Source organism: Anser anser (assembly GCF_964211835.1).
Source record: "Anser anser genome assembly, chromosome: 4".
Taxonomy (NCBI): Eukaryota; Metazoa; Chordata; class Aves; order Anseriformes; family Anatidae; genus Anser; species Anser anser.
Genome location: NC_139724.1, coordinates 22397187 through 22411456, shown reverse-complemented (window position 1 = coordinate 22411456; position 14270 = coordinate 22397187). Strand labels below are relative to the sequence as shown.

The following is a 14270-nucleotide window of genomic DNA, read 5'->3' as shown; positions in this document are numbered from 1 at the left end:
AGAAGAGACCATCTGCTCTGCTCAAATTCATTGTCTGTTTGTTAAAAAATGTGGATCTTGTTTTCTGTCACTACTCCTGGTTGTTTTGTTGTTGTTGTTGTTGTTTATTTGTTTGTTGTTTTTTTTAAGAAAATAGTTCCACAATTTTCTTTCTCATTTAGGCTTCCATCACTAATCTGAAGTGTCTGATACCAAGTCACCTGGTACTGGCCTGAAATTACATTTATATCTGTATAAAACAAGCATCATTAGGAGTAATCTCTACAGAGATCTATGATTCTTTTTTAAACAATAGCTCCCCACCATTTCAATCCCATGTAAAGGGATTAAATTGTGTACAAATATAATTAACTTGGCCTAAGTGAAATTAAGGAGATTTTAAGAGTGAAAATCAGACTCAGAGTTAAGTAGTAAAATATTGCAAGTGAGATCAGAATGAAAGCTACTGTATAGATCACTGCTGCTAATGTTCAAATAATTTAGAAAGTTGGAAAGGTATGGAGCCCTTGAGGAGACTTGAAGGGAAAATTAATAGAATCTAGTGATAAAGCCTTAATAAAAAATATTAAGAGACAAAAAATTGAATGTGTATGTCTGAATCTAGCTTTGTGGGTGTTTGAGGGGATTACAGCTATCATACTTTGATCTGAACTATAAAGTTGGTAAATTAGACTTTATTTACCAGCCTTCGGTGACTGAGGTTAAATCAGCTAAAATGCATATGTAAAGAAGTTTCATTGTGGACCTACAATCTCAAATTTTTACTTTTTTTTTTTTTCTCAGCCTAGAACTGTCACTCCTTTGTAGAATTTTACCAGATATTGCTCATGTGCAAAGTCTTTGCACATTTACATACATGAAAAAGGGGCTTAAAATTCTCTATTGGAATTTGAAATCATTTCACATCATTTTTTATACTTACTTACTGAAATGTAAACAGCTAAATAACAGGTAACAGTGATTCTGACCTTAATGAAGACCGTGTAATATTTGTTTTTACTATTAATATAAATGAAAAACCTGTTTCTGTCCAGTCATTAAAGTCTGCTTAAGCAGCACACTGAAAAACAGTACTTTGGAGACAGTGAGTTAAATTCATCTTCTCAGATGAATATGTACACACAATTTTTACAAGTGTACCATTTTAATGACTGAAATGACATTAAATTGAATTCTTAGTTTTGAAAGCTTTCAATCTCATATACAGTAGGAAAGTGCTTCTAAATAATAAATGAAAATCTGAATCCTACCAATCAAGAGGCAGGAATACAAGGAATGAGAAACGTTCCAATTTAGTGTAGAGCAGTCTTTTGTGCATAACTGTTGTCCTTGGATCAAACCATACTTTTTAACCTCAAACAGAGAAAAAGAAAAGAAAACAAAAAATAACAAAACCGAGTCTTGGTAAAAAAGGACAGAAAGAACATCCTTTAACAGGGATGGAAACGACTTGATACTCAACTCAAAAAAAAAAAAAAAAAAACGCAGTAGGCATTTTTTGAGTTACTGTTTAATCCTTCAGGTAAACTGTGCAGCTCAAAAGGATGCAAACCATGTTATATTCAGAACGAATACAGGAAAGTAAGTAAGGACTAAGAAAAAACAAAAAAAAAAAAAGAAAAGAAAAAAGAGAAGAAGCTTAAGTCTTCTAACTGGGACAAATATATATAAAAAAAAAAAAGATAATTGCCTGCTTGTCTGTGGAAAGGGCCACATTTATACTGCTTGTTAAATAGAAACATTTTCTGAGGCAGTATGCTTCTTCCAGTCCTCTAATCTTAGCAGATGTGGATGTGAAATTTATCCATACTGATATATTGAAAAAATTGCCAGTCTTCCTATTTTTTAGTAAATGTAAATTGTAACTCCCAGTGCTGATGGTATCAAACTGTATGATGATTTAAGAGCAACAGACATGCCAACAGTATGGGACTTTTTACTCTAAACTTTTTTATCTTGTTGGATACTGGTAGGAAAATTTGTTTTATCTGTATAATCACTGCTGTGGCTTCAAATCTTGAAGTCCAGAATAGCGTTTGATCCCTTAGAGGCCCTGCTGACAAGGTCAGAGGTGCAGGTTAAAAACCTGCAAGATGGAGTAGAGTCACAGTCAAATTTCCCTGAAAATAGTATTAAACAACTATTTCTTTTTAGTGTAATACTAGGTTAGTATGACAAGGATAAGAATGAAGAAACTGGGTTTGAATAATATTCATCTTCTTCCTGGGTTGGCCAGAGGGGAAATGACATTCCTCTTGATGTTAAAAGCAGCAAAATAACTGAATTTTGTTTGTGCAACACTTCTGTATGGAAACCTTGACATTCCTCATTTCCTGATGGTAAGCTAATACAGTGGAAGACCCAAGAGCTATAAAAATTTGGCAAATAGCAGAAGGGATTAAAGAGCAGACTTTCAAGAGTTTGCAGTGCTGTAGCTGAAGGAACGGTACTCATCTAGTCTTTCTAGTACATTAAGCATTTTTCTCTTTAGTAGTTCACTAACCTCAGCAAGTTGAAACAAACATTGTCTGCACGTGTTTCCTTCTGTCCAGTGGATAGGAAATAAATGATTACATTTTAAAGTGCTGCATCCTAAGTATGAAGCTAAAGCATATTAAACTATTATTTCTTTCTGTGTGCCCAGAGAATATATTTCTTTAAAAAAAGGCAGCAAAATGACTAAGTGGTCCTATGCATATTAGGTAATAAATAAGATGGATGAATAATTGAAATCTTGTACTGTGTGGGCATCAATAGATTAATTTTTACTAGCGGACTTATTTCCAGTAATGATTTTGGGAAGTAATCTCTCATCAGCAAGCTGTCACAGTGAAGGAGAGGATTTTAGACTTTTGCTTGAAGTTGTACTGACTGTGCTAGGCTTGTGTGCTCTATCTTTCTGTATTCTTTTTTCTTCAATTGTATTCAAAACCAAACAAGGAATACTTACGGGCGATTAAAAGGCTTATTATAGAAGTTGCAGTTAGCCAACTCAAACACCAACTAATCCATTTGAGACAGCACTGAACTTTCTAACTTCTTTACATGCTCTTTTTAGTAGAAAAATAAGAAAGCATTTCAGTGTAAGCGTAGCCTTTCATAACATGAAAGGGAAATTGATCTTTGCTGTCTGTTGATGCAAACAAGAAAAGTTTGTCTTGAAATTTGATGTTCTTTGGGATAATTTTGTTCTAAGGCCTTCCTGGAGAACTTGAAAACTGAAGCCAGTAAGTCACTTGAAAATACTTTCTCTTAAATATGAAGCTAACTCACGATCTGTTTAGCTCCTGGATCCTTAATCTGGTTCCAGTATTTTTATGTTTCTACATCACAATTTATTTTGATGTATTTGCCTGTGATAGTTTTAAAGCCATTGTCTCATCTGGATATGAAGCTTTGTATAGGCACAAAGATTTAGTCTACCCCAGTCCTGATTAGCACTCGTTTTTTCTGTTTGTTTGTTTGTTTGTTTGTTTTTTGGTACAGAACCAAAAATAAATAATCACACATAAAACAGTATGAAACCCTAAAACTGTAGCCAGACTATATGCTTACAAAATGTTCTAGCCTGGGGCAAATAACACTTCCACCATTCTGTATCTCAAGTTAAGGAGCCATGTATTCCCACTCTCAGCCTGTATTTGTAAATGGACTTAATATTGTCATTACAGATCCACAGAACTATTTTTAAGAGAGCCACAAGGATCCCTGTCATGTAAGGGTGTTGACTACGATGTACACATCATTCTGCTGTTGAAACCGGTCACAAGCAAGATCCCTAGGGAGAAGCAGCCATAGCAGTAGGGCACCGAAAGTCAGTGCTAATTAGAAGCATTGTTGGAAGTTCAGTGCAGAAACAAATACCCAACAGTTGCAGTATCTCCTCACTCTTAAACACAGTCCCTCCCTCATACGAGAAACAAAATGTTTTATTGCAATGGTATGTGAAGAACTCAGCTTCAACTCTTGTACCTGCTCATTGTCTGTTTATTTCCCTCTCTATTCCTGACTAAGGAGATACATATAGGCTTTTTTGTGAAACCCGTTTAAGCTATTTTGAACTTAGCAGCCCAGACATTTCTGCAGAAATGTTGCTTTTTAGTTCTTTCCTTATATGTGTTGCTGCAAGTTAAAGTCTCTGTTCGGAGGGCTGAAATCTCCCCTTATTTTTTCCTCATAACTTGTGTTGAGTTTCTGACCGCGCTTTCATGGTTCTTTTGCCTAGGGCCAATAAAATTCTGAGGCCGTTATCATCAACTTCTTCCTGGTAATTGATGACTTCTCCCTACATAGTGTGGTAAAGGAGAAAACCTTTTGTACACTGTGTAATGTTTTACCAGTCTTAAACATGGATGCATCCAATCAAGAGTGCTTTGAGTAGTATCCAGTGATCCTTTGGTTCTGTTTCCTGTCTCTGTATTTACTGTCATCTTCTCAAGTTGTAAACTGAGTATCTCCACCCTCATGTGAGAGAGTTGAACTTCTATTCTCTTCTACTTGCACTACAAATTTACATAGATTTTTCAGGAGCAATACTTAAGGATGGATAAAAGGACAGGCTGGTCTAGTGGAGCAGCAGGAAAGGACAGACAAATAAAGAAAGGGGGGTTGTTTGTACAGGAGCTATTCAGTGGATGAAAGCATTAATTTTCTAAAATGAATACCTGTATGTGTTTATGTGCAGCAAAAGATATGCTAGATCAGCAGAGTCTGTGGAGTTCTTGGCCACACAAATGTCAGGTGTGCCATCCGTGCTATTGTATAAGAACATTTGTGCACTTGGATGCATGTATGGATGCAAGTATGCATGGAGCACAAAAAGGTAATGGTGAAAGTTTCTTTGAAAGAAAGAGAGAAAATAAATATCATTAGTCTTTAGATTTATTCAGGAACTTTGATGAATGCAGTATTCTCTACAACAGAAGAAAAATTCAAATAATTTATGGAAATCCCTACACTAATAAATGTACATATTCCAAATTACTGTTCTTAACTGCACTTAATTATTCTTTGTATAGTTATCATCAATACACATAGAGTTAAGTTAATAGAAATGATCAAAAAGTGGCAGATAAGAGCTAAACACACTTTACTATTCCAGACATGATTTGAAATAGATTTTAGAAGGAAAGATCTGAAATTATCAACAGCTACTAACAGAAACGAAAAAAGCAAACCTTCTTACCACGATGTGTGGGTCCTTTTTTCAACCACCCAAGCTCACTTTCAATTATTCTTCCATTAACTCACTGTGCTGCCTACTTCTAGCCCTTGCTGAGCAAACTTCAAGAGCTGCACCCAGCATGTGTCCTGTAGCTCAGCACAGGAAGCACTTTGGTACTCTGTATTCATGGGGAGAAATGGGAGGAGGGAGAAAGACCATGGGAAACAAGAAAGAAAGAAATCTAATGCATAGGTTACTGTTAGCTCTTCTATATTAAACTGAGCATGGAAATAAAGCATTTTTCCTTATTATTAGATGGGGTTGGATCCGTTTCCTTCGCGCTTCGTCACTTATTTTTGTACTATTTGCATTGTTCTGGATGCATTAACTAGGTAATGGTTAACACAATGTCAAATTCCAAATGCAAAATACCTTTTCCTTTATATGCACTTGATGACACGTGTAAAATTTAGATAAACTAGTTGTTCATTACAATGGTACAGAACGCTTCCTTTGAGTACACTAGCAGCTTTGATTTGAATGCAGTCACCTTTATTTCCACTACATGGCCAATTCTTTCTTTGTTTTCAGCACTGAAACCAAATTTCCAGTCTTTCCTGTACTCAGTTAAGTAAATCTTCCTGTATATGCTTATACAGATACAACAGATAGTTGACCATCATGTATTTCTTTGTTGGCTGTATAGATATGTAACTATCATGAAAAGGAACTAACTTCTTACAACTCACATGTTCAGCTGAAAATATGAAATATTTATCTCTATGCATTTTGTATTAATTTACAAGAAAACATAAGCTTTATGGAAAAAAGTAATCAATCAGATGGAGGAAAAGAGAAATGAATTGGTTTTAGTCTTCTTCCTTCCTCAGTAAGAATATGAAGATTTAAATGTATGCGGCAGAACCAGATGAAATTACATTCTATGACACTTTATAATTCTAAAACAGATATGTGATTGATTGCAAGGTGGCGTAGCTGCTGGCATTTTTTGTCGGCACATTTTGATGATGCAGTTTCTTAGGTGAACTTCAAGTACATCAGTGACACATACAACATTCCAGACACTTTGAGTGATTTCAAAGCTAATAATTTATGAGAGCTTTTGGAGCCAGTTATTAGGTTTGTCTCAGGAGAGGATTTTTTTGTTTTGTTTTGTTTTTCCTTCAGTTCCTCACTGTATGTTCTGTTTATCTCATCTTGTTTTGCTGGAAAACAAATACATAGAACTTTAATTCAGAAGTGTCTGCTCTAGCTGTGTCATGACCTTAACAATATCGCCTGTATGTAATGGTTGGAATTGTGAATGCCCATGCAGCAGATTAATCTAGAAAAAAGTTTAAAAGTATCTGAAAGAAAGCACCACAAATAAACTTTATTTTTAAATAGCTATAGAAACATAAAAGAAAAAAACTTTAACAATAGGCTTAGTACCTTTTTTGTGAGGCTGTTAGGTTCAGTATACAGATATGGACTAGCAAAGTGAATTTTCTCATATCTACAGTGATGTAAATAAGAAAAAACTGCTGAAGTTGACCCCATTTATCTAGCATGTGCATAATTTTCTTCAGGAGTTCAGTAGTTGAAATCAAATCAGATGCAGTGACTGGGATTGGACTCAATGATCCTTGTGGGTCCCTTCCAACTCGGGATATTCTATAATTCTCCGATTCTATTTTTTTTTTTTTTTGTTAAAAGCAACACACATTCCCTTGTAACAATGGTAACATATGTAACATACAGTTCTATAGGATCCTTTATGCATTTCCTTAAGAACCCAAGTGTGCTCAAAGTCCTTCATATTTACATCACAGAGCAGCCTAGTTTTGAGTAGCCAAGAAGTACAGCATCACTTCATAAGACATGAAAATATTTAACATATGTAAGAGAAGTCTAACAGCCACCCATCATGGTTTTGAAAGACAGTGGAAGACATGAACTTAGCACAATTGACTTCTGTGATTTTACTACAGCAGAAAAGATATAAATGAAGGATGATAAGCAGGTTACATTGTTATTTCAAACAATAAATGAGTACTTATAACGACATTGCTTGTTTTGTTCCTAAAGTTAAGTGCCAAGTTCATTTTTGGTGTAGCCTCAGTGATGTTAGTGAAACTTTTCCTGGGACGAATGTGGCCCACTGTGTTCTGATTCCACATATTCCAGAGAATTTCACACTTAATTACTAACCTGGAATTCAGTCCTTTAAACGATGTTTAGGAGAATTATTCCAACAATAAATCCAGCTTGATAATGAGGAAAAATGAATTATCAGGCTTTTATGACTAGTGGAAGAAGGATTGCTGCATGGCACTGAGTTTGTGTGGAAAACCAGGTGACAGATAATTAACTAGGAGCTGCAGTGAAATACACCCACGTTTCTTCCATCTCTGTAGACCCAAAATACAAGCTTCATGGCTGCTAGTTTATATATATATATATTAAAAAAAAGGAACTTCTCATTGTTTTTCATATAAGGTAATTAGAAGTGCTTTCAAAGTGTTAGTAGAACACTTTTAAAATATGCACTAGAGAATAGAGTAGATCTTTCTAGGAAGTTATTTTCATTGTCAAGAAATAATGTTCAGTTATTCTGCTGGTAGTTTTTAAATATACCTTTAGAATCTACAGAATTTAGCAGTCCTAGAAATCACAACAAAATCCTTTACTACTACTTGACCCACCATTTGCGTTATAGAAGATCCCTCATCTTTTTAACACAAAATCTACAAATTTATGCAGCTAGTTCTGTTAGTGTTTGTGAAAAGGGCTTGCGATGTAATATGTAGACTTTACACATTGCAAATGAAAATGTGTAATTAAAAAAAAAAATCAGCAAGGAGTAAATACGAGTAAAGATACTAAACAAAGTAAGTGTTGTGAAAAGATTCCACGTGGAAATTTCTGAATTTGTAAAATATAGGTGAGAAATATACACTCAGTGCTTAGCATTGGCTAGTGTTCAGTTCTTCCTAGTAACATCCTTTTTGATCACACTAATAATACACTATGAAGCATCACTCTGTGGGATGCAGTTAAAGCCTATTTAAGCCAAAGAAACTACTCACACTCTCCCAGGGGAAAATATCAGAACATTTTTATTTTTACCTCAATCACTCCAGAACACTTGATGAGGGATGGTCTTAACCACTGTTAGAGGGAAATTGCTGCCACTAGTATGCCTGGAAAAATGGGAGAGAATGAACGGGTAAATATGGTGCTGCAAAGTACTGAATAAGATGATTCAAAATTAAATGCTTAAGGCTTACTTGAGCTTCAGTTGCAGAAGGTTTATGCAAATCAGGCAGTTAATAGATATTCTTGTCAGTGATCTTTGTAGAAAATGCAGATAAAAAATTCTAATCTGCCTCCTCTCCCCATTCTCTTCCCTGCTCCCAAGAGCTAATTTTCTGCCACACAGGCCACAATTTTTAGGTCTCACTTTTTCAATATTTCTGTTCTCATCAAAAATTAATTTAAAGGCACTTTGTGGCATTAAAGCAGCTGACTGCTTTTCTCTTATTTTGTCTTTTTTAAGTTGTGACATTTAAAGATCTGCTTTTTTTTTTTTTCAAAAGAGAAACAATAATAGAAATAGCCTACCTATTAAGGGATAGTAAATGTATTCATAAGTAATATGCTTTGAGTCTTTGGGGTTTTCCCGTACTGGGTAAATAAAACAGGCTGAAAAGTCTTCACTTAGACAGTATCTTTGCATCTGAGGGACAAAAATCTGGAACTAATACTGTTAGCAAACCAGATTCTTGTTTAGGCACTAAGAGACAAATCGAGAACTAAAGCACTGAAATAATGAGCCGTGCTATACTTAACTTTTAGTCCTTAGCAGAGCAAATAGATGAAACAGAAAAACGGTAGAAAATGTATCTCTTTGTTCACTGGAGCCAATTTCTGTTACTCTATGTAACTGTAAAATTTTCATAAACAGATCAGACTCCATCGTAATGGGAACTGGCTTTATTTTCCTTCACCCTGCTATTGGTATTGGGAGGCTGTTCCAGATCTTCGCTGCTGTCTGATCATTAATACTTCTAATCTCCAGCCTAATTTTATTCATGGACAATTTATAACATTTTTCTTCTGCCATGAGTGCCCTTTAGCTTAAGTAGTCCTTCTCCTTTCATGGCATATAATTCTTTTCCAAACATCATTATTTATAGAAAACGATTATATGCCTTCTTAACTACTATATATCTTCTTAACCACTATATATCTTCTTAACCATTATTTTGCTAGCTTAAAGAGGATGATCTTTTGTTTGATACACTCACTTGTACTCTGATCATCTTTTGAGCACCTGTTGAAGCCCGGTTTCTGATCTGTTCTACGTGAATAGATTGTGTATTCCCTGTGCAGGTCCATGCAGAGTGTTAGGTGTCCTCAAACGGGATTCACAAGTACTGAATGGAGAGCCAACAAAAGTAGTCATGCAAAATGGCAATGTACCTTTGGAAACAACTAGCAAATTCTAATGTTTGTGGATCGCATTTGAAAGCATGTGTTATAATTCTTATTATGCTAAACCTGACATTGTACGAGGCTCTAGACATTCTATTTGGAGATAGCAAACTGTGCGGAATTCACAGCCCTGAAGTTTGTCTTTGAAAGTTAGTGCCTGTGACCATTCTTTCAAAAAATAAACCAGCCCTAACTTATCTTAAAAATTGCTATTAGAAAGAGGATAGTTTTAAATCAGTTAAGAGACTGTGAATGTAATATTTCTCATTAAATGATGTATGAAGTTTTATCATCAGCTTTAGAAGGCTATAATAAGGGAAGGCAGCCTAAGGTAGGATAAATTAAACAGTTCAGGAGAAATGTTAATTAAGCAGCTTCAAGGAAGAAGAGAAGAATGTCTTAATCTTCCACAGTAACCTGTGGTATTTCATTGCTCTATTACAAGCAGGGAATGTGGAAGCAAAGTTTTGTAGAAGAGCAAGTAAACATGATCACGTCATTCTGTTTCTGGCTAGAAAAAGTGGAAGTGGGTCAGAGTGGCTATTTTGGTGGCTCTGTTTGCCAGTCTTTAACAACAGGAGCACAAAAACATAACTGTAAGAACTCTTCAAGTTTTATCACTTCAGAGAAGTTCTCAGAGACTAATTATGCGGTCACAAGATCTAACATCCAGCTGAGATGCTGGAACAACCAAGGTATATCCTTATATCTGAGGTTACTACTTACAATATGTGTTGTTCACACAAATCAGTGGCTTTCTTCCCACTATTTGTAGGTAAAGATATCCTGAAATCTTTCATAGTGGTAAAAATCAATCTGACTAATTCAGTTCAGACTAGACCTTCCGTTCTTTTGGATCCCTATTTAAAGGTGACCTAGCAAATTTAACAAAGCCTCTGAATTACGAGGGCCTACTCTTAGCTGGATTAAACAAATTGTCAAATCTTTTAGAATTAATTTTTGAATGGTATTCTGACCTTCCAGAAAACGATAGGAAGAGCTGGAATTTGGAAATTACTACAAGTTTCTGCTAAACTGTAGGCTAACCTTGTGTATGCAAGCTCAGCAATTAGAAAACTTCCTGAGGAGCTGATAGACATAGGTATGAGTATTCTACTCTCTGAACAATGCTCTAAGTACCAGCTTATGAATTATCCTAAGATAGGAGTGTTCCCATTGTCTTGCCTAAGATATTCTACTTTGCATGAATAAATATCATTTACCTCAAAGAGAATGAGGAAGTGTGGGTATATAAAAGTCTGTCCTAAAGGCTAAAGTTTCTGTAGAGTAATGGAAGTCACTAGTTTGCAATTTTTATAACAAAAATTGTTGATGCATTTACCAACTGATTAATAATCTCTCAATGAAACTTTCTTAACCAGCTGTTGTAGTGAAAAGGACTTGAGTAGCTGAGCCCATAAGCTGGAAATGTATTCTCATTCTTACTTTTCTCTGTCACTATAATCTTTGATGCGCTATATGCGCTGGAATTGCTACAACACGAAGGATGAAGAGTGCTTGTATAATGAAAGAATAGTAGATTGATGATGGCCTCAACTCATGAGATGCAGGTTTGATAACTCTTCGGCCAAAGACAGAGTAGAATATCCTGTGTCCTCCTGCAGTGTGAGTTGTTAAATAAAAAACAATGTGAAGGGTTCATCCATTTACATTTAGAACTAGTCTATAAATTCAATATATTGATCAAGAACTTGATCCTGCAGGTATAGTCAGGATGCATGGTTAGCACTTTTTTTTCTTTCCTAAGGATGCTGAGTATTTGACTGCTGACTATATGAGACTGATAGCAGTTCAAAAATAGGTGCTTTGATAAAGAGAAAATTATATTGATGTGCCAAGGAATACCTTTAATATTTAAAACGGAGATCCTAAAGTTGCATGTTTTGGTAATAGGGCTTTTAAAGTTGTAATTTTAGGCTCAGATGACTTACCGTAACCGCATACGTATCTGAATGACAATCAGGTGTCAGTGTCTTAGAGCCAGCACAGAGGGCTAAAAGCCTATTACGCATTTTGAAGTCTATTATGTATTTTATGTTAACTGTCTGCAATATTACTTTCTGTATTTTTTAAATATGCTAATGAAACTGTACTACTTAATGTATTTTTAAAATATAAATGATTTTCCTAGCCTGAATGTGGTTCCTACGTGTTTGCACATTGCTTTGGGAAGACCAAATAGCAATTTAAAATGCTACACTTCTGTAAATTATTGTATTTTGAAGATTGATATGAAGATCCCTCTTCCTCCCATGATTTTTTTTTCTAGGATTTATCACAAAAAGCTAGAACTCTCAAAATCTTAAATCTCCTTAATAGTGTTTTAAGAAAAACTGAGAATATATTAACTGATATATTTAGTATGGTGTTTTTACCCAGTTTAGATATGACTAGTAATGAGTAAATTTACAAAGAATCAAAGAAGCATGTTCTAATAAGGGATATGTACAGAGAACATGACAGATCAGAATTTGGAGGTGACAACTTGAAAAAAATTGGAAGTCAAAAGCTGAGCTGACTGGGATGAACATAAGCAAAATGAGGACTGAAAAGAAATGAGAATATAAATATAATTTTGTCAGCAACCTGAAAATGGGAATGGGAATTCTTATACTGAACAAAAGTGTAGAAAGCATTAAAGAAAGAGAAGAATGCAGTACTGAGAACGACACTGAAGGTATAAGTGTAATAGATCAATAGGAACAGAAAATGTCAATTTGTCAAACACGAACGAGTTAATGAGAAAAGGTTGGTTTTGTGGCATTTCTAGATCTCGACATTTTACAAAAGAGAACTGTGAAATTACTAATTTTCCTTATTTTTTTAAATTACAAATTGAAATAGTTCTTGGTTTGTAAATTCTATTTATATTTATAAAATTAAAATAGAAACAAAAAAAATGAACATTTTTCATCATGAATATACTAGAAGGTTCTTACTGGTGTTGGAAAAATCAGATTTCATTTTCTTATTCTGTTTAAATGTAAAATTTACTAAATTATTCAGAAATCTAAAAAAATCTTGTGGAAGAAGGGAGCAATTATAAAAGGTATTATTTGGTTTTAGTAAGTTCCACAGAGATTAACATATTAATAAAATGGACTTTTCTGGTAAATGAAACAGAGAGCAACCTCAAACACTGTACTTCTCATCATTCAAACAATTTTATTTTTAGTGTCTTTATTGTGACAACTTCAGTGACTTCTTGGAGTTAATTTTGAAGTTCTGCATATGTTTGAGGTGGTCCAGGTTTTAAATTAACATCTGGGGAGAATGTGTATGAAATATCAGTTCCATGAGTACTTCATAGAAGCAACAGACAAATATGAAAATCTTTCTCTTGGTGCTGAATACAACTGCAGAGCCAAAAATATGACAAGACACTCTATCTCGAAAACAGAGCAGCAGCAGAATATAGACTTGAACTTGCAAAGGATGAAATGAGCAGATGTTCTGTCAACAAACTGATCACTGTACAACAAAAATTAAAACAAATGAAACCAAGACATTTATGACGTTTTACATAAAGTAGTTTTCCTCCCAGCTGTAGCTAGAGATTGTTCTTCTGGGCATCATTTCATTAGACACAGAAACTTTTTAAAAAATTAGAAAAAAAATGGGATTCTAATACTAAAGATTTACTTGGAAGCAATGAGGCCTTCTTCTGCAATTTGTATTGCCTTCTAATGCTTTTTACGTTAATTTTTTGTTTTTATACTTAATAGATATGCTATTAACAAATGAAGTCGTGATCCTAATTTGTCCAAAGTGTATAGGAGTTAAGAGGAGTGTGCAGACTGAGAATTATAGTTTTTGTTGTTTTCAACTAACTTTTCAAAATGTTAGTTCTGTCATCCTATAGTAAGTCTGCCACAGCACTGCAGCTTGGAAGGACTCAGTTCAATCTCCCCCTAAATTCTATATGTGCTACCTTAGGTTATCAATATGAATATGCACAGAGCTAGCTGCAGGACTTTAAGGAGGATGATCATGATTCCACAAGGCTTTTTTAACACTGTTGGCTTTTATTCTTTAAAAAAAAAAAAAAAAAAAAAAAAGAGTTCTTTGGATTGTCGCAGGTAACCACTACTGTAGAAAGAAGATTTAAGGAAAGTTTTACCTGAGCACAGAAGATTCACTTCAATTCTTCCCACACATGGAGTCCCCTGTCCTGACATTTTCATCATTTGAAATCATCAGGATCTTTTCTTTTAGTTGCTATCTTTCAAGTCCAGAGTAGAGTCTGTCTCTCTTGCATATTATTTGTCAGTCTTCATGGGTGGACACAGGAAATAGGTGGATCACCTGAGCTGTCTCCAAAATGAGAATTAGCCAAAGCTTTTGACCAAAATCCAGAGCAATCACTTTAGGTGCCCGATTAAGACAATGCAACAATTAAACTTGGTGCCAACCAAATTAGGTGTCTCAGCTATCCGCACAGTAAATGGAAAATAGGAGACACTTCTGTTGCCTAACAGTCTACATGCTGAGGGGTATACATAGAGGTATCAGACAAAATATACCAAGGCATCTGGGGACTTCTTAGCCTTATATTCTAGTGCATCTTTGAGAAATTTCACACCTTCTT

General features: G+C 34.8%; 1 protein-coding gene across 5 annotated transcripts in view; it reads left to right on the top strand.

The window, feature by feature from the left end:
• Nucleotides 1–14270, top strand: part of LOC310899262 (teneurin-3-like) — a 1088357-nt gene that overhangs the window by 620337 nt on the left and 453750 nt on the right. The window lies entirely within an intron of this gene.